The sequence below is a fragment of the Anomaloglossus baeobatrachus genome, chromosome 4 (assembly GCF_048569485.1).
Source record: "Anomaloglossus baeobatrachus isolate aAnoBae1 chromosome 4, aAnoBae1.hap1, whole genome shotgun sequence".
Lineage (NCBI taxonomy): Eukaryota > Metazoa > Chordata > Amphibia > Anura > Aromobatidae > Anomaloglossus > Anomaloglossus baeobatrachus.
The window spans coordinates 80,766,554-80,793,355 of NC_134356.1; the positions used below are offsets into that span (position 1 = coordinate 80,766,554).

The following is a 26,802-nucleotide window of genomic DNA, read 5'->3' on the forward strand; positions in this document are numbered from 1 at the left end:
CAGGGGTTGGTGATCCCGGGGCCCGGTGGTGTAACGGGGAGGCCGGATGGCTGGGGTGCAGGGTTGCAGGGACAGCACGGATGGACGGGTCCCGCAGCCGGCTGCAGTGTTTTTGTTGTGCTCTCCCCAGACGGATGATGGTGGCTGTCTTTCCCTGCACCTTTGAGAATGTTCTTGACTCCTGTGGTTGCCCACCGGTAGTCCGCTCCCCAGCGTATAGGTGCCGTAGGAGCCCGTTTTGCCCGCAGGCGCTGGCCCTTGGATCTCTAGCCTGTGGCGGTGGCTGTATATCCTCTCTGGGTGGACGGTTGCCTTAAGTCAGGACTTTAGTAGTTGAGAAACCCCTGGGGTTCCTGTCACATTCGGATTTGACTATTGACGGCAGCTCCAAGCCTGGTCGGGGTCCGATGGCCCTGCCTGTGTGTTTAGCTTCACTCTGTTCCCCGGTCCAGTACCGGTGGGCCGACGCCCAACCCCGGTCCTTACGGCTCTGTTCCACTAACTCCTGCAGACGGCCACCACCATCTGCCAACCTTGCTGTTAGTGTCTGGGCTCCAATCCAGACACCCAAGTGTTCACTCCTCTCACTTCCTCCTCCAAAACTAAACTTTCACTTTTCCCGCCTCCAGGCCTGTGAACTCTTCGGTGGGTGGCGCCAACCGCCTGGCTCCGCCCCACCTGGTGTGGACATCAGACTCTGGAGGGAGGCAACAAGGGTTTTGTGTTTGGCTGCTGTAACTGCCTAGGGTGGGGGTGTGTGTGTTGGTATGTCTGTGACTACCTGGCTAGTCCAGGGCGTCACATCTCCACTGTGTGCTCTGATCTTAAGGGTGATGTGTTTAAAGCTAAAGGGGTTGCTTGTCCTTAAGCCTGTGCACCTCAAAATTTTAGGAGCGTATCATAATGCAGCTCTTTCTGGTCATCCAGGTAGTAAAGCGACATTAGACCTCCTTTCTTGTTTTTTTGTTGGCCGAGATTGCAACGTGATGTGGTTGATTTTCTGTCTACTTGCAAAGTTTGTGCTTGTGCTAAGACTCCGCATACTCATCCATCTGGGTTTATCCTACAATTAGCAATAACTGGCACACAATAGATACATTTATCTATGGATTTTAATCTGTTGTAAAAACTGTAATTTTAGTAGTGGGGGATAGGTTTAGCAAATGGTGCACTTCATTGCAAACTGGCTCTCCCTAAAGCTAAAACTTTAGCTCAATTGTTTGTCACTAAGATTGTGAAACTTCTCAGTGAAAAACTCAGTTTGTATCTAGATTTTGTAAAGCGTGTCTGGGGTGCATCTTTCCTTTTCTTCAGCATTCCATCTTCAATCGAATGGTCTGAAAGAGTGTGAATAAAAGTCTAGAAACCTACCTTAGGTGTTTTATGCCTGATAATGAAGAAGATTGGTCATTGCACTTACCCTTAAACAGTCATTGAAATGAGTCCACTGGTAGGTCACCCCTTTTTGGTGCATGTGGCTTTCCCCCTCAGCTCCATGCTTTCAGTAGAGATGGGTTTTTGGGGGTTCCTGAAGAGGATCTGTTTTCTTTGTCTATCTCTTCTATATGGCAAGAGATATTAAGCATCCTAAGGCTGTGTGTGCAAACTGCATTTTTTTATGCATTTTGGGGCAAAAACGCATGTCTATCCTTATGCCAGCAAAGTCAATGACAATTCTGAAGTACTGTGTGCAAGTTGCTTCTTTATTCCTTGCAGATTTTGGTGCGGAAAAAACTGTCAATTCTTGGTGCCTTTAACCCTGCAATTTTCAGCCCTTCCACCCAATAACTTTATTCTTAAAAACACATGTCAAAATAATGCACCAAAAAAAGCACCAAAAACGCACGTCATTTTTTTGTGTGTTTTTCTGCCAGACGATGCAGTTTTGGATGCAGAAAATCTCTGCACTAAATACTTAGCGTGCGCACATACCTGTAGGGTTATGGGAGACAGGTACAAATTCATGGCTGATAAAAGACATTCACCAGGTCAGGATCTGTGTGTGAATGATTACAGATGGCTGTCCACCAGAGAAATTAATTTGAAGATTCCTTCTTGAAAACAAGGTCCTAGGTTCATTGGTCTGTAAAATATAATTCGCATTATTAATCCGGTGGCTTTTCGTCTCAAAATACTGCAAACACTTAAAATCCATACTGTGTTTTACAGGTCTATGCTCAAGAAATATGTTGCATCTTGGAGCCGTCACCATTACTGCCGCCTCCAGTTATTGTTGATAGTAACAAAGTTTCAGGAGGCAAGAATGGTGGATTTTCATTTTGTTCTCCACTCTCTCCAATATTGGGTACATTGGAAGGGCTATGGTCCGCAGGAAAGAATGTAGGTACCAGCATCGGAAGTTAATGCCAATAGGTTGGTCCATTCTTTCCATGCATCTCATCCAGAAAAACCTAATCCTGAGGGTCTGGAGGCCCCTCGTCGAAGGGAGGGTAAAGTCACTAGTGTGTCATGGGCTGATGTGCTCTCAGGGTGACCTGGGATCAGAAGGCACAGCGCATTGTGGATCACAGATCCGCTTTAGTGCCCGCCTACCATTTACTCCGAGTTTGAGCGTATTTAATTCCATCTGGTACTGAAGGAATTAAAGTGCATTTCTCCCCTGCAGTGTTCTAACAGGTAGTTGTAACCTCAGCTGCAGCCACTTCCTTCTGCTATAAATATCTGCTCCTCCCTATGCTGGCTATAGCTCATTCCTTAGCTCTCTATATTGAAGGAATTTTTCTCTGCTGAGCTGTGGTGCTGTTACTATTGCAGCTGCAAAGTTCCTGTTGAAGAAACCTTGGAGTGCTGTTTGTTGTGTCTTTCCCCACCTGTTTGTCTTACCTACCTCATGTTGTCTTATTTGCAGTAGCGAAACAAGTGTCTCGGTTTCCTTCACTAGTCATGGTGAGTTCAGGGCTATTAAGGTCCCAGGCACGTAACTGGTGCACAAGAGGAGGAACCCATCTAGGGACAATAGGGAGTGAAGGGATCAGACTCAGGTGAGTGTTAGGAGGTTTCCCTGCTCCCCTTTCCCTAGTGCCAGGGCCCTATTGTGTTACCTTTGTGTTGCGTCACTCACCGGGGGGGGGTCTTTTCCTCCCCTAGCAAATCACTACTCAGGTGTTTCTGCTGTGTTGCACCATTCACCAGGAGACCACTCATACCTTGGGTGACACCTCTAGACACATCATGACATTGTCTGTGAACTGAAGTGGATTGGACGCAACACTTCCCTCCATTAGATGCAAAGATTGCTGGAGACATTTAGCAGAAGCAAAACACTGGAGCAATGGAAAATAAGTAGTTATGGTTATGTTACCTTTTTGTGATGCAGAACCTTTATTTCTCACCATTTATTCTGGCTCCAACCTGAAATTCATGGTCAGCGCAATACTCTCCTGTGCATCTATAAACGCACAAACATGACCAAGGAGAACATTCCAAAATGCAACATATTAGAAAGAAAATATGATTTCATGGAATATTTCCATAAAGGGCGTCTCTTCTAATCGTTACCTCTGTTCTGCTTGATGGTCCATTTTTATGGCCAAGAGTCTCTCTGCACCACCCCGCCCACTAATTTTCTTCTCATGTCCTCCCTCCCTGGTGATTGACAGCACTATCTTTCCCGTTGCAAGAATTGTCTGCAGAAGAGACTCAATGAAACCAGTGCTGTCAATCACCAGTGAGGAATGCGGAATACGCAAAATCAGTGAGCGGGACAATGCACTGAGCCACTGGCCATGCTAATGCTAATGTGCCTGCCCTTGTAGGATTGAAGACGTTACACAGTTTAAGGTCTGGCAAGAACCAGTGTGGCAGACGAGGTGGGAAGCATCGGTTCCGTCGACCCAAATATGCACTCAGTACAGTAATTAACATATGTGATTAGAGTTTTGTTTTAAAAGAACAAAGGCAGCAATTTGAACACCAAAAGTGGAATCTTTATACAGAGGATGTGCTTAGTTTGTGCTGATAGTTTGAGCTGATAGATTACATTTAAAATATATCATCCTCTATTTATCAAGACCGGCGAATTTCACATGAGTATTGATGAAGAAGTATAGTTGAGTCAGGTGTGGAGAAGTCAATCAGGCATGCACCTCTAAAAGAGTCAGGAGCATCTGACAAGCGGGAGAATGTCTCACCACAAATCTTACTCCAGTGCGGGATTGGAGTAAGATTCCTGACATAAGGCTGGAACACAACAGCTCATGATGAATTAGGTGAGTGGTCGAGTCCTGCATACTGTTGTGCCCATCCTGTCTCAGTTTCACCCATTTTGGTAGAGCTAGGTGAAGCTAGCATGAAAACCCAAAAGTTCCAACATTTTTGAGCAAACATCTTGTAACTTTTTACAGATGTTTATGTTATTTTTTGGCATGATAACTATGATGGATAGATGCCATATTCTTTATTAATGCACATCAAAGAACATTTAGCACTGTCCCCATGGGCTTACATGTTTTTGCATGAGTAATATTACGAGGGGCTGCTGATAAATCTTTGACTTTGTGATCTTTTTTTGTTTCTATGGTTACGATTGTTACATCCGATGAAAGCTTTATGTGTCTAATATATGTTTTCAAAATTTTGTGTCGGAGTCTAATGCGATATTGACAGCAACTGAAAGCAGCGGAATGATAAATTTCTTGTTTCTGCAAGGAAAGTCCACAAAGGATATTTACGGTGATATGTTGCAGACATTGTAGGATCAATGCCCTTCATGTTCCACAGTTAAGAACTGGGTTGCCAAATTTAAAACAGGCCACTTCAGCACCAATGATGAGGAACGTCCTGGACGACCGAGAGTAGTTGTTGTTCCGGAGATTGTCGATGCTGTGCACAACCTCATACTGGAGAATCGACAAATTTCAGTTAAAACAATAGCAGACATCATGGGAATTTCCCGTGAATATGTTTGTGTCATTATCCATGAACATTTGGACATGAGGAAGCGATCTGCAAAGTGGGTCCCCAAATGTTTGACAACAGATCAGAGAAGCATGCAAGTGAAAACTTCCCGGTCCATTTGTCAGCGTTTCTGGACTGATAAAAACTTCCTGGATCAACTGGTCACTATGGATGAGACCTGGATTTATTTGTATGACCCTGAAAACAAGGAGCAGTCAAAAAAGTTCGGGCACAGTTGTTCTCCTCGTCCAAAGAAGTTCAGGGTGCTAAAATCAGCCACTAAGGTGATGGCATATGTGTTCTGGGATAAGGAGGGTGTGCTGCTAGTGGACTACCTTCAAAAGGGTTCCATCATCAATGCAAGGTATTACATTGAACTTTTTGACTAATTGAAAGCAGCTCTGAAGACCAAAAGGTGGAGCAAGCTGTCCAAAGGAATCTTGTTCCTGCAAGACAATGCTTCTGCTCACACTACACAAGCGACCACGGCAAAACTGGCAGAGCTGGGCTTTCACCTTATTCACCAAATCTAGCTCACTCTGACTATTATATGTTTCCAAACCTGAAGAAACAACTCAAGTGTACCATATTTCACCCATTTCTGATGCCATGGCTTCTATGGAGCCTGGTTTGAGGCACAACCTGAAATCCTTCTTTTTGCTAGAATTACAGAACTTGGAATACCGATGTAAGAAGTGTGGTGACATCAGTGGAGAATATGTGGAATAAATGTAAAGTTTCATCATCCTATCTCGTTTCTTTCTGGGTAAAGCCAAAGACTTATCAGCAGCCCCTCATATAAAAAAAATACATTTTAACTGAATCCTGAATTTTCTCTTCTGTAGATTCATTTTGGTTCTCTTTATAGATGTAGGGTTTTTAGAATAGATTGTCCTTATACTCCAACAAAATGCAGGTTTTTCTATTATTTCTGTTACAACATTATTACAATCAGTTTCATCAGGAAAACGACCAACACCTGACACATCAAAAATAGAAAGTGATGTGGCTATTTATAACTCATAACACTATCAGGAATAATAAATCACGAAAATTAATGTTTGTCAAAGAAACATGACAGAAGCATGTACTTGTTCAAACCCTTGGGACACCGGGAGAAGTAGAATGATAAATCCGTGCGGCATCCCTGTGTGAAAGTGGGAGTGTATGATCGATGGTATCAAAGCCAAAAATAGATCATCTCAACACAAAATAATGCCATTGACTTCATCTTGTATCTATTGTGATAAGCACTCATTACTATAGAGAAACCATTTACCATCGCAAGCATGAGGGTTATCCTTTTCCAACAGATTATCAGGCCATATGGAGCTTTAATTTTAGTTTTCAAAAAGGATAGAAAGTGCTATAAGGGGAAAAATATATATATACAATTATTTAACCCTTTAAGAGATAGGTGATTTCATGCCTTAAATAAATTGTGTAAGCTATTTGTGTAGGCGTGAACTTTTAAACATAAAACCCCAGTGAATCCTTATGTCATTCCTGCAGATCTACACCATCTCTGAAAGTAATGTCTGTGCCATCCGGCTGTCAACAGGATTGTTGAGGCCTGTGATTGCCTGCATTGGTTAGGTTAGTGTGGCGCCCTGGACTAGCCAGGTCGTCACAAATAACACACAAACACCCCCACCCCCATTAGATAGGGACACCAGCCAAACACAAAACCCTTGTTGCCTCCCTCCAGTGTCTGATGTCCACACCAGGTGGGGCTGAGCCAAGTGGTTGGCCCCACCCACCGAGGAGTTCACAGGCCTGGAGGCGGGAAAAGTGACAGATAGAGTTTGGAGTTTGAAGTGAGAGGAGTGAGCACTTGGGTGTCAGGGTTTGTGGCCCAGGCACTGACAGCAAGGTTGGCAGACGGTGGTGGCCGTCTGCAGGAGTGGTGAAGCAACGCGGAACCGTAGGACTGGGGTCGGGCGTTGGCCCGCCGGTACCGACCGGGGAGCGAAGTGAAGCCAGCACACACAGGCAGGGCCATCGGACCCCGACCAGGCTTGGAGCTGCTGACAATAGTCAAATCCGAATGTGACCGGAACCCCAGGGGTTTCCTTACAGCAAAAGTCCCAATTGAAGGCAACCACCCACACCGTGAGGGTATACAGCTACCGCCTAAGGCTAGAGACTCAAGGGCCAGCGCCTGCGGGCAAACGGGCTCCTCCGGTACCCATACACCGGGGAGCGGACTACCGTTGGGGATCCATAGTAGTCAAACGAGAACATCAAGGTGCAGGGAAAGACAGCCGCCATCACCTGTCCGGGGAGAGACACGGCAGCCAGCTGCGGGACCCATCCATCCAGCCGTTTGGTTTACCGAGGACTTTGTACATTTCTTACTAAGTGAGTACACCCATGCCATCCGGCACCACGCCGCGCTGTCCCTGCAACCCTGCACCTCACCAACCCTGCCTCCCTGTCACATCATCGGGCCCCGGGACCACCGACCCCTACCCACAAAGGGGGAAAACAACATCCCAGCTGCTCCCTACCATCGCTCCCGGGATCCCTATCACCAGCAGCGGTGGTGCCCATCTTCACCACGACCTGTGGGTGGCGTCACGGACTAAATCCTCCAAACCAACCACCCTTTTCACTCACGGGCGAGGAGCGCCGCTCGAGTCCCCGGATCCGGCCCACCACTTGAGCCACCGAGCAGCAGCAGCGCCGGACCCGAGCGTTAGCGAGAGCGCAGCAGCGGCGGCGTCCTCCCCGCCCGCGACATTAGCAAAAGAGCATGACTGTTGAGGATTCTCTCATGACATGCTCTTGTAGTCACCTGATTTCTTCAGCCAATAACCAGTTTCTATTTTGACAGGCGAATATTGCGGAATTTATTCTGGAGACAGAGCGGAGGTCCCTGGTCTCGGGTGGATTGTTGCAGTGCCAAGATGGAGGGTAAAATGTATTTATTTATTTTTTTAAACCTCCACTATCCTCTGTAAAGGCTGCATTACAGGCATCGACATCACTAGCGATGTCGCTAGCAATTGCATCTGCCCCCATCATGTGTGCGTCACGAGCAAATCACTGCCCGTGGCGAACAATATCGGTACTGCGCGTCACATGCACATACCTCACTAATGTCGTCGCTGTGGCCGCCAAACAAACTCATTTTTAAGGGGGGGGTTCGTTCGGCATCACAGCAACGTCACACAGCAGCCCACCAATAGAAGCGGAGGGGCGGAGACCAACTGCATTAACGAGACTCCCACATCGTTGCTGGAGGACGCAGAAACGCTGTTGTTCGTCGTTTTTGGGGTGTCACACGTAGCGATGTGTGCTGCCTCAGGAACGACGAACAACCTGCGTCCCAGAAGATTAACAACATTTGGGAAAGTAATGACGTGTCAACGATAAACAATATTTGAGGTAAGTGAGATCATTAGCGGTCGTTCGTAACTGTCACACGCAACGACATCGCTAACGACTCCGGATGTGCGGCACGATTTCCGCAACCTCAGCGATATCTCGTTAGTGATGTTGTTGCATGTAATGGGGTCTTAAGACTACATGGTAAAATTGTTTCTTTGCTGAGGAGGTAGAAGCAGCGCCTTCATTCATTTGTATTTGTGTCCTGTCACCAGGTTTTTTCCCATATAAGCTGCAGTTACCACCAGTAAGCTCTTATATACAGCATAGAATACTATATATAAGTTCCCAGGCCAATCTGTATAATGTAAAAAAACCCTTTTATTGTAATCATCTGCGGGGCAGTCCGGTCTGATGGGCGTTGCTGGTCTTGATCCGGCGCATCCTCTATTCTTGCATTCAATGTCCTCTTTCACTGCTTCATGTGGATGACGCGTCCTATATCATCCACACAGTGTCCTCCATTGCATAATCACACTTCTCTCTACCTTGCTGAGGTCAGAGCTAAGTATTATAGTGTATATGCGTGGACAATCTGTGACCTTTGCCTGCGCATGCGCATTACAGTACTTTTGCTCTGCCCTCAACAGGACAGAGAGAAGTGAAAAGGAGCAGAATGGAGGACACTGTGTGAATGATGTAGGATGCATAATCCACACAGAGTAGGCAAGGATGACGGCGATCACAAGATAGGGGGTGCCAGATCAAGATCAGTGGTGTCCATTAACAAGACCACCTCACAGGTCTTTTTTATGTTATACAGATTGGTTGGCTTGATGACTTACCGTATATACTGCATTCTAGAATGCTGTCTATAAAGGCTCACTGGTAGTGGCTGCAGTTTATATGGGAAAAATCTGTGACAAGTTCCCTTTAAGACAGTGCACATGGCATTAAAATACTTATATTTTATCATTGTTTTGTTGATAAAATTATATATAATACACTTAACAAAAATATATTCAATTCATGTTAGCTTCAGACAAAGTAGAATTTCTAGATATTTCCATACCAAAAACTAAACATCCCAAAGTCAGTTTCATGGGAAGTCAATTAACCTGCCAGTTGGTTTTTGGAACAAGAAGGGAAACCAAAGTGCTTGGAGGAAATAAGTTAGAGGAGCTACATAGATTCTCACTGCAGATGGTAACTTAGCTGGAACTGAGCCTTTGACCATGATGCTGCAAAACAAAATGGAAAAATGATTTTAGTGTCATCTTGTCAGGTATTTGCTTTCTTAGACTTTTTTGTACTGTTAATAGCACCCTGAACTAAATTAGTCTGCATTGGGGGTCATAATTAGGCATATCAAGACAAGCTGAACACTCAATGAGTTTTGCTTTTTTGAACTGTTCCCTTAATCCCTACAAAATAATTAAGTGAGGTGGGTATTGGTTGAAGATTAAATGGTACAGATAGATAAATAGATAGACAGAGATTTCTGTGTGTGCTTCTTCCAACTGTGATGGGCATATGACTGATGCAGTGTCTTGGATGGCTAGGGGATAAGGGGGACCTATGCTGGCCTTAAGACTGGGACCCCTGTGCTCATCCTCACCACGGAGGTACCCTTAATTGTAGGGAGGTCTGGATCTTCGACCTGGCCCTGTTTCCTGTCAGGAACTGACCTAGTACTCCTGCACCCTCAACTCAGGGTAGGGCAGGACACTACGTAATACACCTCCCACAAGACAAATACAAGGGGGGAAAACTGAAACTCACTCATACCGCAAATCTCCACAGAGGGGAGACAAAAAGACACCAGAGGGAATAAACCAAAGGAGAAGGAAAAAGGCACACCAAGGAACTTTCATGCAGCGCAGACAATAAATCGCTGGCCACCAAATGGAGAATCGCCACGGATGCCTTGATATCGAAACTGCAAGCAGAAACTATCTTCGATGGTCTCCTGTTACCCTCCCCAGCCATGAATAGGAGGAGACCAGCTGTGTAAATAAATCAGCAACCTGGCTCTCAGCACACTGCTCTAAATAGGATTAACCCCTGCATGGCTGGGAGCAGTACAACAACTCAGCCGATGTCCAGCCGAGCTGAGCACTTAAGAGAGACCAGGTTACCTGTCAGACTCTGCAATGGGAACACCTTAGAAGTAATCCATGTGTGTGGATACGGACAATGTGTGACAGGTAGACAATCAATGACTTGATTTGTCTTTTCAATATAAACTGAGTATAGAGAAGTGAAGAAAAAAATCTTTACTGTGATTGAACAGAGATGAGGATTTATTTAATTGCCAAATTTATCCTTGCATCACTGAAACCCACATATAACACATTACTATTTTATGTATGAGAATCAGCTTTATTTAGAAAAATGAGGGACAATAATGGGCATAAAAGTGGCTCCATGATTTGCCAGTTTTTACAAAAGATCATTTGCGAGGAGCTTACGTTTTAGTCATGGTGGACAGTGTATTCTAATGACATTTATGACATTTCACAAGAGATTTATTGGCAGATTTATGTTTCTTTGCTTGAAATCTGATTTAATCCTACTCCCTTTTATAATACAAACTCCCAAACATGGCATATAATTCTTACGGTCAATTCATAGTCAAGAAGAGTAGCATTAAAACTGTAGCCCCTTATGAAACAGTTGTAAGATATTTTATTATATAGTAGATTTTAGTAGTTTCTGCTGTAAATAAACAGAATGTCAAATAAAGAGAATCAAAAGCAATTGCTCAACAACAAGAATTTTTGATGCATAGAAGTGTTTTGAAAAAGATATACAGAGAGATACTGTATCGTGAATTTATGGTAGAAAATTCCCATTGGAAGGTCAGAGATAAGTAAAATTGCCTGATGTTAAGTAAAAAGAAGTAAAATAATTAACCTTATCTTTCTTAACAAGGCTGAGTTTAGATTACGTCCAGGTAAATTCCCAGTTTGCTCTGATAAAATATTTCATTATTTGTAAATAATATTTTTATTCTTTTGGGAGACGTGTTGAAAATAATACTGACATCATTGGTTTTCAAAAATGAAAAGAAAAAAATAATTTCAAGGAAAAATGAACTCAAGTGGGTCAAATGGAAAATAAATAGAATCCTATTGACGTGGCTTCAAGCAACGTAAATGGTAATACAAAATGAGACATAGAACGACGTTGATTTTCCAACACTTTTTCAGAAGTGCATTGCTCCCCAGTAGAGATAAGCAAATATTTTCAAATTGACTTGAACTCTTATCAAATAATACAAATATTCGCATTTGCCAAAATGTGGATTTTTTGTAATTTATTTCTGCGTGAATTCAGCAAGATGGCAGAAACTGGCCACTATTTTTGCTGAACTGTAGGTTAAAGATTAAAAAAAACTATTTATACTCCCTCACCTCTCTGACCCCTCAACCCCTAACCATCACGTGTATGATCCTAGTTGCACCTACTTATCACTGTTGACGAGTGCCAATTCTGTGGGCCTCTTCATGCTAGGCAAAGATGTCTGTTTCTGTTGAGGCCCAGGACAGTTGTGCGCAAGTGTGTACAATGTCATGGCGCAAATTGTGGCACCATAATAGTGAACTTATGCACATAGAACCATCTCGGGTGTCATCAGAGCGGGAGGTCCTAGTCTAATGTGAACAGGCCTGGGTACTGAGCGATTTATGGCAGTGGTAAGAAGATGTGCCAAGGACCAGATGGGGGTGTGAGGCCGGAGAGATGAGTGGTAAGGTGACCATAAGAATTTATGACTTTTTACATCTTACTTTTATTATGCTCTGAGGTTCAAAGGGATATCAAAGCAAAATAAGGTACATGCAATTAGTTTAGAAAAATTTTGCTGCAAATCAAATTTTAAAGTAAAATGAGTGCAGACAGCCAAATTTGAATTTTACCTAATCTGCTCATTTCTACTTCCCAGAATCATGAGTGGCTGATAGTTAGGATCGGCAGCATCATTGTGCTACTGGCTAAAAGTTTTGCACTCTCATATTCTGCAAGCAGGGGCAGATTTGCCTTGTTAAAGGGAACCTGTCAGGTGTAATATGCACCCAGGACCACGAGCAGTTCTGGGTGCATATTGCTAATCCCGGCCTAACTGTCCCAGCATCCAGCACCATAGATAAAGAGATCTTTAGGAGTATTTCTTTAGAAGTACTTTTAAAGATCCTTCATTATATGGAAATGAAGCCAGCGACTATTCTCATGGGCATTAGTTCCCTTAGCTAGTCAGTCAGTCAGCATGTAAGCATACCTCTGTGTTTGAGTCCACCCATTTAAGACTCTTCCGGCCTTTGACCTGCTCAATCAGCAGCATGGCATAAGTGAGCCTAAAGACTTCCTTGCCTCACGCTGGCCTGGTTTGAGTTTCCACTAGATTGCACACTTAGTACCGAGAGGTTCTGAAGACAACATATTGGGCCTGATTCATTAAGGCTGATGTGGTGATTACCAGTCTTAACACTAGAAGTCCCAGAAATTTCGAGCTCCCCCCTGAAGTCCCGAAAGAGGGTCAAATGAACTGAATAGAACTGAATAGAACTAACTAGAAACTAAATGGCTAAACTCAATGGAAAACAACAACCTCCTGTGGTGCGACAGTAATGGCCTTAATTACAGAACAAAAGACGGTGATTATAGGATGTTAGCTAAAATCCTTCAGGTCATTCTACCCGTCTTTGGGTTCCAAAGGTAGAAATGTTAAATGACCCCTCTCTGGGACTTCTAATGTTAATAGATAAAAACTGATTTTATTAAATGTCTATTAAGAACAATATATAACCTTTTCCACCATAATAGTGTGTTGGTCTATCCAGCTAGGGATTTAATGCTAGTGTGCTAGTATAAGTGCATCTCAATAAATTAGAATATCATCAAAAAGTTAATTTATTTCAGTAATTCAATACAAAAAGGGAAACACATTATATAGAGTCATTACACACAGAGTGATCTATTTCTAATGTTTATTTCTGTTAATGTTGATGATTATGGCTAAAGCCAATGAAAACCCAAAAGTCATTATCTTAGAAAATAATTATATAAGACCAACTTAAAAAATGATTTTAAACTCAGAAATGTTGGCCTACTGAAAAGTCTGTACAGTAAATGCCTCAATACTTGGTCGGGGATCCTTTTGCATGAATTTCTGCAGCTGACATGCCTGCAGCGCGGCCTGGGGGTTACTCATTACTATGCCGCGGTTCTAAGTTGTGTGGATGCCGTGGTGGCCAGGCCTGGTTCCGTGACCCCGGTGGTGTCGTTCAATAAAGATGGTAGTGGCGGTAATATTTATAGGGGAGATGTCGTGACGACACCTGTGGTATGCGACAATATAGGTTCCGCCGCTGCTGTTCAGCTTTCCCCTGGGGTCGATGGTGATGCCGCAGAGTTGGAATAGCTCTCCACAGGTAGAGCTGGGCCCTAGGGCTGTTGGGAGTAGTAGTCTGTGATGGTGGGGCGCAGGGCCGGAGGCACAGGGAATAATCAGATGACACAGGGATGCAGTCAAGATCTCTACTCACAGTTCAGAGTTCCAGATTAGCACGTCCAGAAAAATGCTGCCTTTGGAGTGCTGGGTCCTACTGTGATGGGCTCCAGCCGATCCCGGATAGTTCGGAGGCACAACCAGGTACAACCTTCTGTGTCCCTTTCCTGGTCATCTTCCTGTGCTTACCTCTCCCCTCTGTCCCGTCCCTGCACACAGAGCCCTGAGCCGGTGTCTGTGGGCCCTCTCGGGTGGATTGCAGCTCTATCCCTTTTCTCTGGATGTGTGTGGATTTGGCTTTGGCATTTGAAGTAACCTCTGCCTCCGGTTAGCTAGCTGAGTGTTGAAGTTCTCCACTAGTTGAGGGGCCGGTCTCCTACTGCGGCCAAATCCCTCTACTCCGGCATGTTGTATGTGGAACGAGGTCACGAGAGTATGATCACTCCCGTGGGCTCTAGGACCCTTTCTGTCATGTGCCTGAGCCAAGCTGCAGCAGCTCCAGACCACAGGTCTTCTCTCTTTCACTGCTCCTTCCGACTGCCCTACTTTCTACAGGCTGCTCCCACGAACTAGACCCCACCCCCCAGCGGCCGACATTACCCTGGTCTGAGGGTGTGTTGCTGAGTGAAAGTGTCTGTGTTTTGTGTATACCGGTTTGTGACCCCCCTCCTTACCCGGCAATGGGATACTACACCTCTGGCTGAGATGCAGTACCTCTGTGGCAACTGAAGCCTCAGGGGCGCCACACATCAATGCGTAGTGGCATGGAGGTGATCAGCCTGTGGCACTGCTGAGGTGTTATGGAAGCCCAGGTTTCTTTGATAGCAGCTTTCAGCTCATCTGCATTGTTGATTCTTGTGTCTCTCATCTTCCTCTTGACAATACTTCATAGATTCTCTATGGGGTTTAGGTCAGGTGAGTTTGCTGGCCAATCAAGCACAATGATACTGTGGTAATTAAACCAAGTATTGGTACTTTTGGCAGTGTGAACAGGTGCCAAGTCCTGCTAGAAAATGAAGTTTCCTTATAAAAAAAAACGCTTGTCAGCTGAGCATGAAGTGCTCTAAAATTTCCAGGTAGACAAAACCCAGTGGACCCACACAACCAGATGACATGGCTTCCTAAACCATCACTGATTGTGGAAACTTCCCACTAGACCTCAAGTAGCTTGGATTGTGGCCTCTCCACTCTTCCTCCAGATTCTGGGACCTTGATTTCCAAATGAAATGCAAAATTTACTTTCATCTGAAAACAACACCTTGGACCACTCAAACAGTTCAGTTCTTTTTCACTTGGCCCAGGTAAGATGCTTCAAGTATTGTCTATTGGTCATGAGTGGCTTGACACAAGGAATGTGACAGTTGTAGCTAATTTCCTGGATATGTCTGTGTGTAGTGGCTCTTGAAGCAATGGCACCAGCAGCAGTCCACACTTTGTGAATCTCCTCCAAATTTTTGAATGGCCTTTTGTTAACAATCCTATCAAGGCTGTGGTTATCTCTGTTGCCTGTGCACCTTTTTCTACCACACTTTTTCCTATCACTGAACTTTCCATTAATATGCTTTAAAAAAGCTTTGGTACAGGAGTCTGTGAAAAGCCAGCTTCTTTAGCAATGACCTTTTGTGGCTTAGGCTAGTTTCACACTTGCGTTGAATGGCATCCGTTGCATTGCGTTGTGTGACGGATGCAACTGATGCGTTACATATAGTGGCACAATGGATGCAACGGATCGTACGAAACAACGGAATGTGCTTTTTTTTTTTCTTTACAGTTTTACCGGTGGCAGACTATTGTGAACGATCAGCTGATCACCCGGCTACCAGGTGATCAGCTGATCGTTCACAGGAGCCGGCCGCCGGGTGATCAGCTGATCTCTCACAGCAGCCGGCCGCCGGGTGATCAGCTGATTGTTCACAGTAGCCGGCCGCCGGGTGATCAGCTGATCGCTCACAGCAGCTGGCCGCCGGGTGATCAGCTGATCGCTAACAGCAGCCGGCCGCCGGGTGATCACCTGATCGTTCGGCCACCAAGAATGTGTACGGGGGCAGAGTGCGGGGTGAGTGGAGCCGAGCGGGGCCATGGCGCTGAGGACGTCAATGCCAGGGACTGCATGGCTGGGGACAGGTGAGTGTGTGTGTGTGCATCTGTGTGTACGTGTGTCTGTGTGTGTACATGCGGAGTGGAGTGTGGGAGGGGGCGGAGCCGAGCAGGGAAGTGTCAGGCTCCCTGCACACGTAGCCAGGGTAAATATCGGGTAACTAAGCAAAGCACTTTGCTTGGTTACCCGATATTTACCTTTGTTACCAGCGTACACCGCTTAGCGCTGGCTCCTTGCACACGTACCCAGGGTAAATATCGGGTAACTAAGCAAAGCGCTTTGCTTAGTAACCTGATGTGTACCCTGGTTACGTGTGCAGGGAGCCAGAGAGAGCATGCACTGCGAAATCCTAAGGATTCCGCTGCTCAAAAAATGTTACATATTGCGTTCCTTCCGCCCGGTGGAAGCAATGCAGCGTCGGCCAGCGGAAGCAATGCAGGTCCATCAGTTGCAATCCGTCGTCTATGGGAAGCAGCGGAATCCGTTAACGGATTCCGCTGTTTTCCAAAATGGCGGATTGCGACTGAAGGAAAAAAACGCAAGTGTGAAAGTAGCCTTATACTCCTCGTGGAGTATGTCAATGACTGCCTTCTGGACATCTGTCAAGTCAGCGGTCTTCCCTGTGATTGTGTAGCCTACTGAACCAGACTAAGAGAGCATTTTAAACACTTAGGAAGCCTTTGCAGGTATTTTGTGGTAATTATTCTAATTTTCTGAGGTAATGATTTTTAAGTTTTCATTTGCTGTAAGTAGAGTTGATCGAGTACCTAACTAATCACACTCGCTACAGTCATAACGAGCACTGTCTAATACTCGCATATTCATTTCAAATAGCATGAGCAATGCAAGTCAATGGGGAAAAACTCGCAATATAATGAGTAACCCGAATTCCGCAGTATTTGCTACCCACACGAAAAGTACGGGATTCAGGTTACTCGTTACATTGCTAGTTTTTCCCCATTGACTTGCATTGTACATGCTATTCGGAATGAATATGCGAGTATTAGACAGTACTCGTTATGAGTATAGCGAGTACGAATAGTTAGGTACTCGCTCAACTCTAGCTGTAAGCTATAATCATCAACTTTAACAGAAACAAACACTTGAAATAGATCACCCTGTTTATAATGACCCTATATAATACACTGGGTGCAGACTTATTAGGCAAGTTGTATTTTATCGGATTTTTTTTATTATTGATCAATAACTATGTTCTCAATCAACCCAAAAGACTCATAAATATCAAAGCTTAATATTTTTGGAAGTTGAAGTGAGTTTTTTTAGATTTGGCTATCTTAGGAGGGTATCTGCTTGTGCAGGTAACTATTACTGTGCAGAATTATTAGGCAACTTAATAAAAATCAAATATATTCCCATCTCACTTGTTTATTTTCACCAGGTAAACCGATATAACTGCACACAATTTAGAAATAAACATTTCTGACATGCAAAAACAAAACCCCAAAAAATTAGTGACCAATATAGCCACCTTTCCTTATGATGATACTCAACAGCCTACCATCCATAGATTATGTCATTGCTTGATCTGTTTACGATCAACATTGCGTGCAGCAGCCACCACAGCCTCCCAGACACTGTTCTGAGAGGTGTGCTGTCTTCCCACCCTGTAGATCTCACATTTTCTGATGGACCACAGGTTCTCTATGGGGTTCAGATCAGGTGAACAAGGGGGCCATGTCATTATTTTTTCATTCTTTTAGACCTTTACTGGCCAGCCATGCTGTGGAGTAGTTGGATGCATGTGATGGGCTGGTGGTGTTTGGATCAATGGTGTTAGGCCCTCCGTAGGTAGAGCTGTGCCTGGGAGATGTTGCAGGGTAATAACTGAGACCACACCAGGTTGTCTTTAACAGTCTCTACTCACTCTGACCTTTGAGCCACTGGTTCAGGTCTCTTGGAGTATCAGTGCCAATGTAATGACCTAGGTTGCACTGTCCCCGGCACTCTCAGTTGATTGGGTCCCCGTAGCATGGCGCATTTGTGAGCCCCGACTGTCCCTTTTGGGGTCAGTCTCTTTCTCCATACGGCAGGCAGTGTGGACCCTGCAGGGAGGTAAATGTATGAACCCCGATCCTAGTTTACTGCTGATGGCCCCGGATTATTTGGTTCGGTGAGTCCGTGAAGGTGTCCTCACCGGGCAGGAATTTATCAAACCGTATGAAACTGACGCTTGACCTAGGGCCCCGTGCCCCGTGCGTGCTCTGGTCCCAGCGGTATCTCTGGTACCGATCCTAGTGACCTCTCTCCTGTGCCCCCGGGTCACCGTTACACGAACCCAGCTCAGGCACGTCCGCACACTTCTTCTGTGTGCCACTCGACTCATTACCGACTACCGACTGACTGACTGACTGCTGACCCCTCCCACCAGGCTGGCTATATCCAGGGACTCGTTCCCATGGTGACCATCCCCTTACATGGTTAACCCTCTATGCCCAGTGTGCAGTGGAGAACTAGGATTTTGGTCGTGTTTTGGTGGAATCGGCACCGGTACTCCAGGTCCCAGGGGGTAGGTCCTGCATCCTCAAGAGGATGCAGTTCCCTGTAGTGCCCTGAGGGTCTCAGGGGCGCTACAGATACCACTGTGATAACAAAGACAGAAAAAAACTAGATAATTGTCAGACTAAAGTGAAGCAAATATTCAACGGAGTCTTCAAATGGAAAAGTGTATTGGAGTAGTAATGTTTCACACCACCACATACTGACTCTATAGGGGATTTCCCAAGTCAGTTGGGGCAGACCCTACAGTTAGGTCCAGAAATATTTGGACAGTGACACAATTTTCGCGAGTTGGGCTCTGCATGCCACCACATTGGATTTGAAATGAAACCTCTACAACAGAATTCAAGTGCAGATTGTAACATTTAATTTGAAGGTTTGAACAAAAATATCTGATAGAAATTGTAGGAATTGTACACATTTCTTTACAAACACTCCACATTTTAGGAGGTCAAAAGTAATTGGACAAATAAACCAAACCCAAACAAAATATTTTTATTTTCAATATTTTGTTGCGAATCCTTTGGAGGCAATCACTGCCTTAAGTCTTGAACCCATGGACATCACCAAACGCTGGGTTTCCTCCTTCTTAATGCTTTGCCAGGCCTTTACAGCCGCAGCCTTCAGGTCTTGCTTGTTTGTGGGTCTTTCCGTCTTAAGTCTGGATTTGAGCAAGTGAAATGCATGCTCAATTGGGTTAAGATCTGGTGATTGACTTGGCCATTGCAGAATGTTCCATTTTTTTGCACTCATGAACTCCTGGGTAGCTTTGGCTGTATGCTTGGGGTCATTGTCCATCTGTACTATGAAGCGCCGTCCGATCAACTTTGCGGCATTTGGCTGAATCTGGGCTGAAAGTATATCCCGGTACACTTCAGAATTCATTCGGCTACTCTTGTCTGCTGTTATGTCATCAATAAACACAAGTGACCCAGTGCCATTGAAAGCCATGCATGCCCATGCCATCACGTTGCCTCCACCATGTTTTACAGAGGATGTGGTGTGCCTTGGATCATGTGCCGTTCCCTTTCTTCTCCAAACTTTTTTCTTCCCATCATTCTGGTACAGGTTGATCTTTGTCTCATCTGTCCATAGAATACTTTTCCAGAACTGAGCTGGCTTCATGAGGTGTTTTTCAGCAACTTTAACTCTGGCCTGTCTATTTTTGGAATTGATGAATGGTTTGCATCTAGATGTGAACCCTTTGTATTTACTTTCATGGAGTCTTCTCTTTACTATTGACTTAGAGACAGATACACCTACTTCACTGAGAGTGTTCTGGACTTCAGTTGATGTTGTGAACGGGTTCTTCTTCACCAAAGAAAGTATGCGGCGATCATCCACCACTGTTGTCATCTGTGGACGCCCAGGCCTTTTTGAGTTCCCAAGCTCACCAGTCAATTCCTTTTTTCTCAGAATGTACCCGACTGTTGATTTTGCTACTCCAAGCATGTCTGCTATCTCTCTGATGGATTTTTTCTTTTTTTTCAGCCTCAGGATGTTCTGCTTCACCTCAATTGAGAGTTCCTTAGACCGCATGTTGTCTTGTCACAGCAACAGCTTCCAAATGCAAAACCACACACCTGTAATCAACCCCAGATCTTTTAACTACTTCATTGATTACAGGTTAATGAGGGAGACGCCTTCAGAGTTAATTGCAGCCCTTAGAGTCCCTTGTCCAATTACTTTTGGTCCCTTGAAAAAGAGGAGGCTATGCATTACAGAGCTATGATTCCTAAACCCTTTCTCCGATTTGGATGTGAAAACTCTCATATTGCAGCTGGGAGTGTGCACTTTCAGCCCATATTATATATATAATTGTATTTCTGAACATGTTTTTGTAAACAGCTAAAATAACAAAACTTGTGTCACTGTCCAAATATTTCTGGCCCTGACTGTATATGGTGGATAGATGGTGGCATAGGGGCATTAATTTTAGTAAACTTTTCCATTTGAAGATGCTGGATAGCATTTTGCTTCACTTTGAATATTGTTTTCCTGATGGACTTGGTGGTTACCTAAGACAAGGAATGTCCGTGTGTAAGAAAAACTGCGACTGATTGTGAATAATAGATTCCATAATTAACTACAATAAATAAGAGGCTACCAGAAATCCTGTGATATATGCAGTGCACAATACAGTTCTTTTTTGCACACCGTAGTTTGATAAAAGGCTCACGTTATACTTAGAGAAGCCGGAAATGATCAAGTAATAAAAACGTTTATGGTAGCTACAGTGTGGGCTCCTAGAGTTAATTTCCCTGGTAGGCCCCTGGCACCCCAGTCTGACCCTGCCTGTATTAGCAATGTCATATGTAATAACATGAGATGTATTAGTGGCATGCTCAGTAACAGATCATTATGCAAATAGTATCATACTTGCCAAATGACAAATAGCGCTCAATAGCAAAAATCACAATATACCCAATGGCAAATAATACTGCACAGCATAACAGATGTGCCAAATGACACAATACCTTAGCTTGAGTAGCCTCACGCCTGATGCGTTTCACTTCCCTTTCCAAATGCCAGAGGTTTCATCAGGGGCATCCCAAATTGGACCTGAGGCTCATATAGCCAGATAGACCATGTTGTATTCAAAGGCAGCTTTTTTATACCTGTAAACATATGGTGTCCCCAGGAAGAAAACTTCCTACAAGTAGCTGGAACGCACGCTAGGCGAGGGCTCATTTCCATCCGTGGCCTGAATAGTATGCTGGCCTCTATAGGCGGGGCCATGCTCGAGACAGCTAATCAATCGTCTATCAGAAGGTTGGGCGAACAATCTCTGCATAGTACCAACCTCTGCGGCCAAGTAGGGGAAGTCTAGGGTATCCATCCTGGGCCCCTCCCCCTCTGAGGTAAATATTGATTTATGACTAACGTTGCAGCAAATTTTTATTGTGCTTTATTCAATTGTGTGTGGTTTTAATTAAATAAAGTTATTGTTTTAACATGAATTTGATTTGCTTCCAGGTATGATGACATCACAAGGCACATAACATCACAGTGCACTTGATATCATAGACCTCACATGACATCACAAATGCTATAGAATGTACAAAGCTCTAATCCAGAACCATCTTGTGTCACAGCTTGAAGACGACTGGTCCAGGTAGGTAGCTCTTCACTGAATACTGGAGGATCGGGCAACATCGGAGAGGGGTGAAGAAGGACTCGCTGCACAGCACAAACAGCACAGCAGGACAAGGAAGAGATCAGCAGTGTGTACTGTATGGACTCATCACCATGATTGTTCCAAGCAATAACTAGCTGCATGTTTTATTTCTTCTTGACCCTTCCACAAGGCTGTCATAGGACCTACAATTATCAAGCGAGAAGAATTTTCAGGTTCAGACCTAGAAGGTAGGTATGTATGTATGTATGTGTGTGTGTGTGTGTGTGTGTGTGTGTGTGTGTACATGAGTGTGTGTGTATGTGTGTATGTGTGTATGAGTGTGTGTATGTATGATCGCTTCCCAGAACTGCAGCACTGAAGGTGTGTGTTCCAAGCAATGAAAGGTTGTTTGTGTGGCCCCAGCAATAAAGGGACGGTGTGTCAGTGTCTATTTGACCCCACTACTAAAGGGGTGTGTGAGGGTTTGTATGGCGTCCAGGTAATGAAAGGATTTATTTGTGATGGTTTGTGTGGAGTCCCAGCAATTAAGGGGTGAGTGTTTCTGTCCGCAGCACTGCAGCATTGAAGGGGTGTGTGTTTGTGTATGTGTGTGTGTGTGTATGTGTGCATGAGTGTGTGTATGTATGATCGCTTCCCAGAACTGCAGCACTGAAGGTGTGTGTTCCAAGCAATGAAAGGTTGTTTGTGTGGCCCCAGCAATAAAGGGACGGTGTGTCAGTGTCTATTTGACCCCACTACTAAAGGGGTGTGTGAGGGTTTGTATGGCGTCCAGGTAATGAAAGGATTTATTTGTGATGGTTTGTGTGGAGTCCCAGCAATTAAGGGGTGATCGTTTCTGTCCGCAGCACTGCAGCACTGAAGGGGTGTGTGTTTGTGTATGTGTGTTTTGAGGTGAGTGTGTATGTGTGTGTTTGTGGGCATATGTGTCTGTATGTGTGTGAGCATCAAGTTGAGTGTGCATATGTTTGTGTGCATATGTTTGTGTGCATATTAGATTGTAAGATCCTAGGAGCAGGGTATGTATATATTTTTCTTTGTAAGATTAGCGCTCCATAGCTCATAATCACTAGTTATGGGTCAATAGATATTCGGGTTTGGATTAGTTGTACTGAATACTGAGTACTATTCCAGTATTAATGAAGAATAATTAACCTAATGCCAGTCAATGTGGAACCCGAGCATTTTTTTTTGAAGATGTCCTTAAAAAAACACTCGAGTTCCCCCTTGACTTGCATTAGGTCAGTTATTCGTGATGAATACTGAAATAGTACTGGGTATTCGATCCAACAATCCAAACCCGAATATTTTACTATTCGCCCATCACTAATAATTACATATAAATATATTGCAATATGCAGCAGGACTGACGTGATCCAGGGAAATATCCGATCGCCAGAACTGGGGTCAGGAAGGAATTTTTTTCCCCCCTGAGGCAGAACTCTCCGGGGGGTTTCTTCGCCTTCCTCTGGATCTTTGGGTCCAGTGCCTCTCAGCTGCTCCCCAATGACTGCAGCTGTTTCTGTAGTCCACACGGGGGTGCACCTGAGAGGCACTGGACCATTGTGTAATTTCTCAAAGGGCCAGTATACTTTCAATACAATGCTGCTTATTGATCTTCTAATAAAAAACAAACATAAATTTAGATATATATCGTGTTGTGTGGTTTTTTTGTCTGAATTTCTCCTCACACAGTGATAATGATGGGAATGATCACTACTACCCTGAATATACCACAACTAGAATCGGGCAGTATAGAGGAGTCACTACAGAGAATAGATGTCATAAATTCAACTCCTGGCCCAAATTACACTACAATTATTATGGTATTCAGTCTCTGTGATTGGGGCACTAACATTGTGCACTACGTACTACCTGAAAGAAGAATAAAGACCGAGACATAGAGCAGCAGAATACCCGAGACACAGGATCTTGTATAAAAGTAAAAAAATGACTAAAGAGGTTCAACAAGCAGAGAGGTGGCCCCGGAAGGCAACCAGGAGGGAGGCCGAACTCAGCAATGGTCACTATTCAGAGGAAACAGCCAACATCTATTAAGTGGCAATCCCTACTTTATGCATATTGTGCCAAAATGGAGCGATTTGTGCCAATTTTTTAACACTTGAAGGCGTCTTAAAAAAAGTGGCACATTTGGAGCCATCTAATGGACACTTGTTACGTTTGTTCAGCAGTGCCTTTGTACTTGCAACCACTAGGCCACTGCTGGAATTCTGTTCTGACTGGTGTTTGTATGGAAGGAGAACTAAGAAACCAATGGTAAGACATGGGGTGGATGTGGATACACAATGTATTACAAAACCTGCATTATGGATAATATTAGGAGCAGGTTGGCAAATTTTAACTTGAGGGACAGTCATGAAGCAGTGGCCAACAAGTTGAGGCAGCCTATCTTTTGCCGGCTAACATCTGACTGCTGCATCAACCCTGCTATGCACGTCATGAGTCATTTCCCTGCCTTTGATGTGAGCTCATACGCCGATCCTGAATCTTTCCCTGCACTTAAAGGCTGAATTACTCAGTCTTCATCTGCCTCTAACAGCCATGGGTGGAGCGGCACTCCGCCTGTGGTTGTTAACCTGTTAAATGCCGCTGTTAATCTCTGACAGCGGCATTTAATGCTTGCTGGCAGGGGGGCATGCTGTTCTGAGTCCTCATTGGCGTGCAGCCGTGGGATACTGATGAGATGATCACATCTGTAAAACGCTGTGGAATTAATAGTGCTATATAAGTGAGTAAAATAAATAAAATATATGTCATGCCAGCCATTGGTCAGTGGATGACCCCCGTGTCTGTCACCATGGTACTCTTGTGATAACCATTCAGTGGCCGGCATTCATAGGAGACTGTGATTTCTTCTGTATACAGCATTGCTGTATATAGAACAAGTGGTCAGACTCTTGCAGGTTCAGTACAAAGTAGAAAAAAGTTTTAAAAATATGAGTTCACATCACCCTTTATTGCATTAAAAACAAAAAGAAATAAAATTAAAAAATACACATATTTGATATCACTGTGTTTATATAAAAGTCCAATCTATCAAAACATAAATTAATCCAAACAGTAAACCATGTCAGCAGAAAAAAATCAAAACGACAAGATTACCGTTTTTTAGGCCTTTCCAGCAACAGGAAAAAAATGTAATAACAGGCAATCAAAACATCATATATGTCATGCTCGCAGGGCAAGCAGCAGGTAAGTTGTTCCACTGGACCAAAGGCACTGAGTATTGACCTGGAGGAGCGAATCTGAATGGCTACCGAGTCTTCACTAAAGCCACTGGAGGTGCAACTAGGCTAACACGCTGGTAGGTAGCCAACAGAGGCAGCCCCAGGGGATCACGGTGCCCTAGCGGTTGGCACCATGGATATACTACAATAGTCTCTGACACTAGGAGCAGCAGCCGGTATTGTAGTTTCGGCAGAGTAGTAGTTGCAGTAGCAGCGGCCGAGATGCGTAGTTGTAGCAGCGCAGGCCAAGATGGGTGGTCGCAGCAGCAGCGCCCGGTAACATAAAAGAGTGGCTGTGTGGACAGTTGCAGCAGTAGTAGGTATGGATAGTTGCAGCAGCAGAGTCATCATGCACTAGAACACAGATAAGCAACAATAATACAGCAGACAGTGCAATAGTCGTAGCAGCGGTATAAAGAGACCTGAGAACTAGCAACGTTAGGAACACGTTGCCCAGGTACCCCCACCTCCCTAAAGGGGAGAGTGCCTTAAATACATTGCCTTGCAAAAGTATTCGGCCCCCTTGAATTTTTCAAACTTTTCCCACATTTTAGGCTTCAAACATAAAGATAAAAATGTTAATGTTATTGTGAAGAATCAACAACAAGTGGGACACAATTGTGAAGGTGAATGAAATGTATTGCTTATTTAAAATTTTTGCAAAAAATAAAAAACTGAAAATTGGGGAGTGCAATATTATTTGGCCCCTTTACGTTAATACTTTGTAGCGCCACCTTTTGCTGCGATTACAGCTGCAAGTCGCTTGGGGTATGTATCTATCAGTTTTGCACATAGAGAGACTGAAATTCTCGAGCTCAGTGAGGTTGGATGGAGAGCGTTTGTGAACAGCAGTTTTCAGCTCTTTCTACATATTCTCGATTGGATTCAGGTCTGGACTGTGACTTGGCCATTCTAACACCTGGATACACTTATTTGTGAACCATTCCATTGTAGATTTTGCTTTATGTTTGGGATCATTGTCTTGTTGGAAGACAAATCTCTGTCCCAGTCTCAGGTCTTTTGCAGACTCCAACAGGTTTTCTTCAAGAATTGTCCTGTATTTGGCGCCATCCATCTTCCCATCAATGTTAGCCATCTTCCCTATCCCTGGTGAAGAAAAGCAGGCCCAAACAATGATGCTGCCACCATCATGTTTGACAGTGGGGATAGTGTGTTCAGGGTGATGAGCTGTGTTGCTTTTACGCCAAACATATCGTTTGGCATTGTGCCCAAATAGTTCGATTTTGGTTTCATCTGACTAGAGCACCTTCTTCCACATGTTTGGTGTGTCTCCAGGTGGCTTCTGGCAAACTTTAAACGACATTTTTTATGGATAACTTTGAGAAATGGCTTTCTTCTTGCCACTTTCCCATAAAGGCCAGATTTGTGCAGTGTACGACTGATTGTTGTCCTATGGAAAGACTCTCCCACCTCAGCTATAGATCTCTGCAGTTCATACAGAGTGATCATGGGCATCTTGGCTGCATCTCTGATCAGTCTTCTCCTTGTTTGAGATGAAAGTTTGGATGGACGGCCGGGTCTTGGTAGATTTGCAGTGGTATGATACTCCTTCCATTTGAATATGATCGCTTGCACAGTGCTTCTTGGGATGTTTAAAGTTTTGGAAATCTCTTTGCAACCAAATCCGGTTTTAAACTTCTCCACAACAGTATCACGGACCTGCCTGTTGTGTTTTTTGGTCTTCATCATGCTATATGTGCTTTAAACAGAACACTGAGACTATCACAGAGTAGGGGCATTTATACAGAGACTTGATTACACTCAGGTGGATTATATTTATCATCATCAGTCATTTAGGACAACATTGGATCATTCAGAGATCCTCAATGAACTTCTGGAGTGAGTTTGCTGCACTGAAAGTAAAGGGGATGAATAATATTGCACGCCCCAATTTTCAGTTTTTTATTTTTTACAAAAGTTTAAAATAAGCAATAAATATAGTTCACCTTCACAATTGTGTCCCACTTGTTGTTGATTCTTCCCCATAAAATTAAAATTTTTATCTTTGTTTGAAGCCTGAAATGTG

General features: G+C 44.2%; 1 long non-coding RNA gene across 1 annotated transcript in view; it reads right to left on the minus strand.

Annotated features, from left to right (window-relative positions):
- Positions 1-1,938: 1,938 nt before the first annotated feature.
- The window catches only part of LOC142301239 (uncharacterized), a 101,947-nt gene continuing 77,083 nt past the window's right edge, over positions 1,939-26,802 (minus strand). The window contains exon 3 of the long non-coding RNA XR_012752716.1: positions 1,939-2,083. This is a non-coding gene — a long non-coding RNA (uncharacterized LOC142301239). The remainder of the gene's footprint in view (positions 2,084-26,802) is intronic.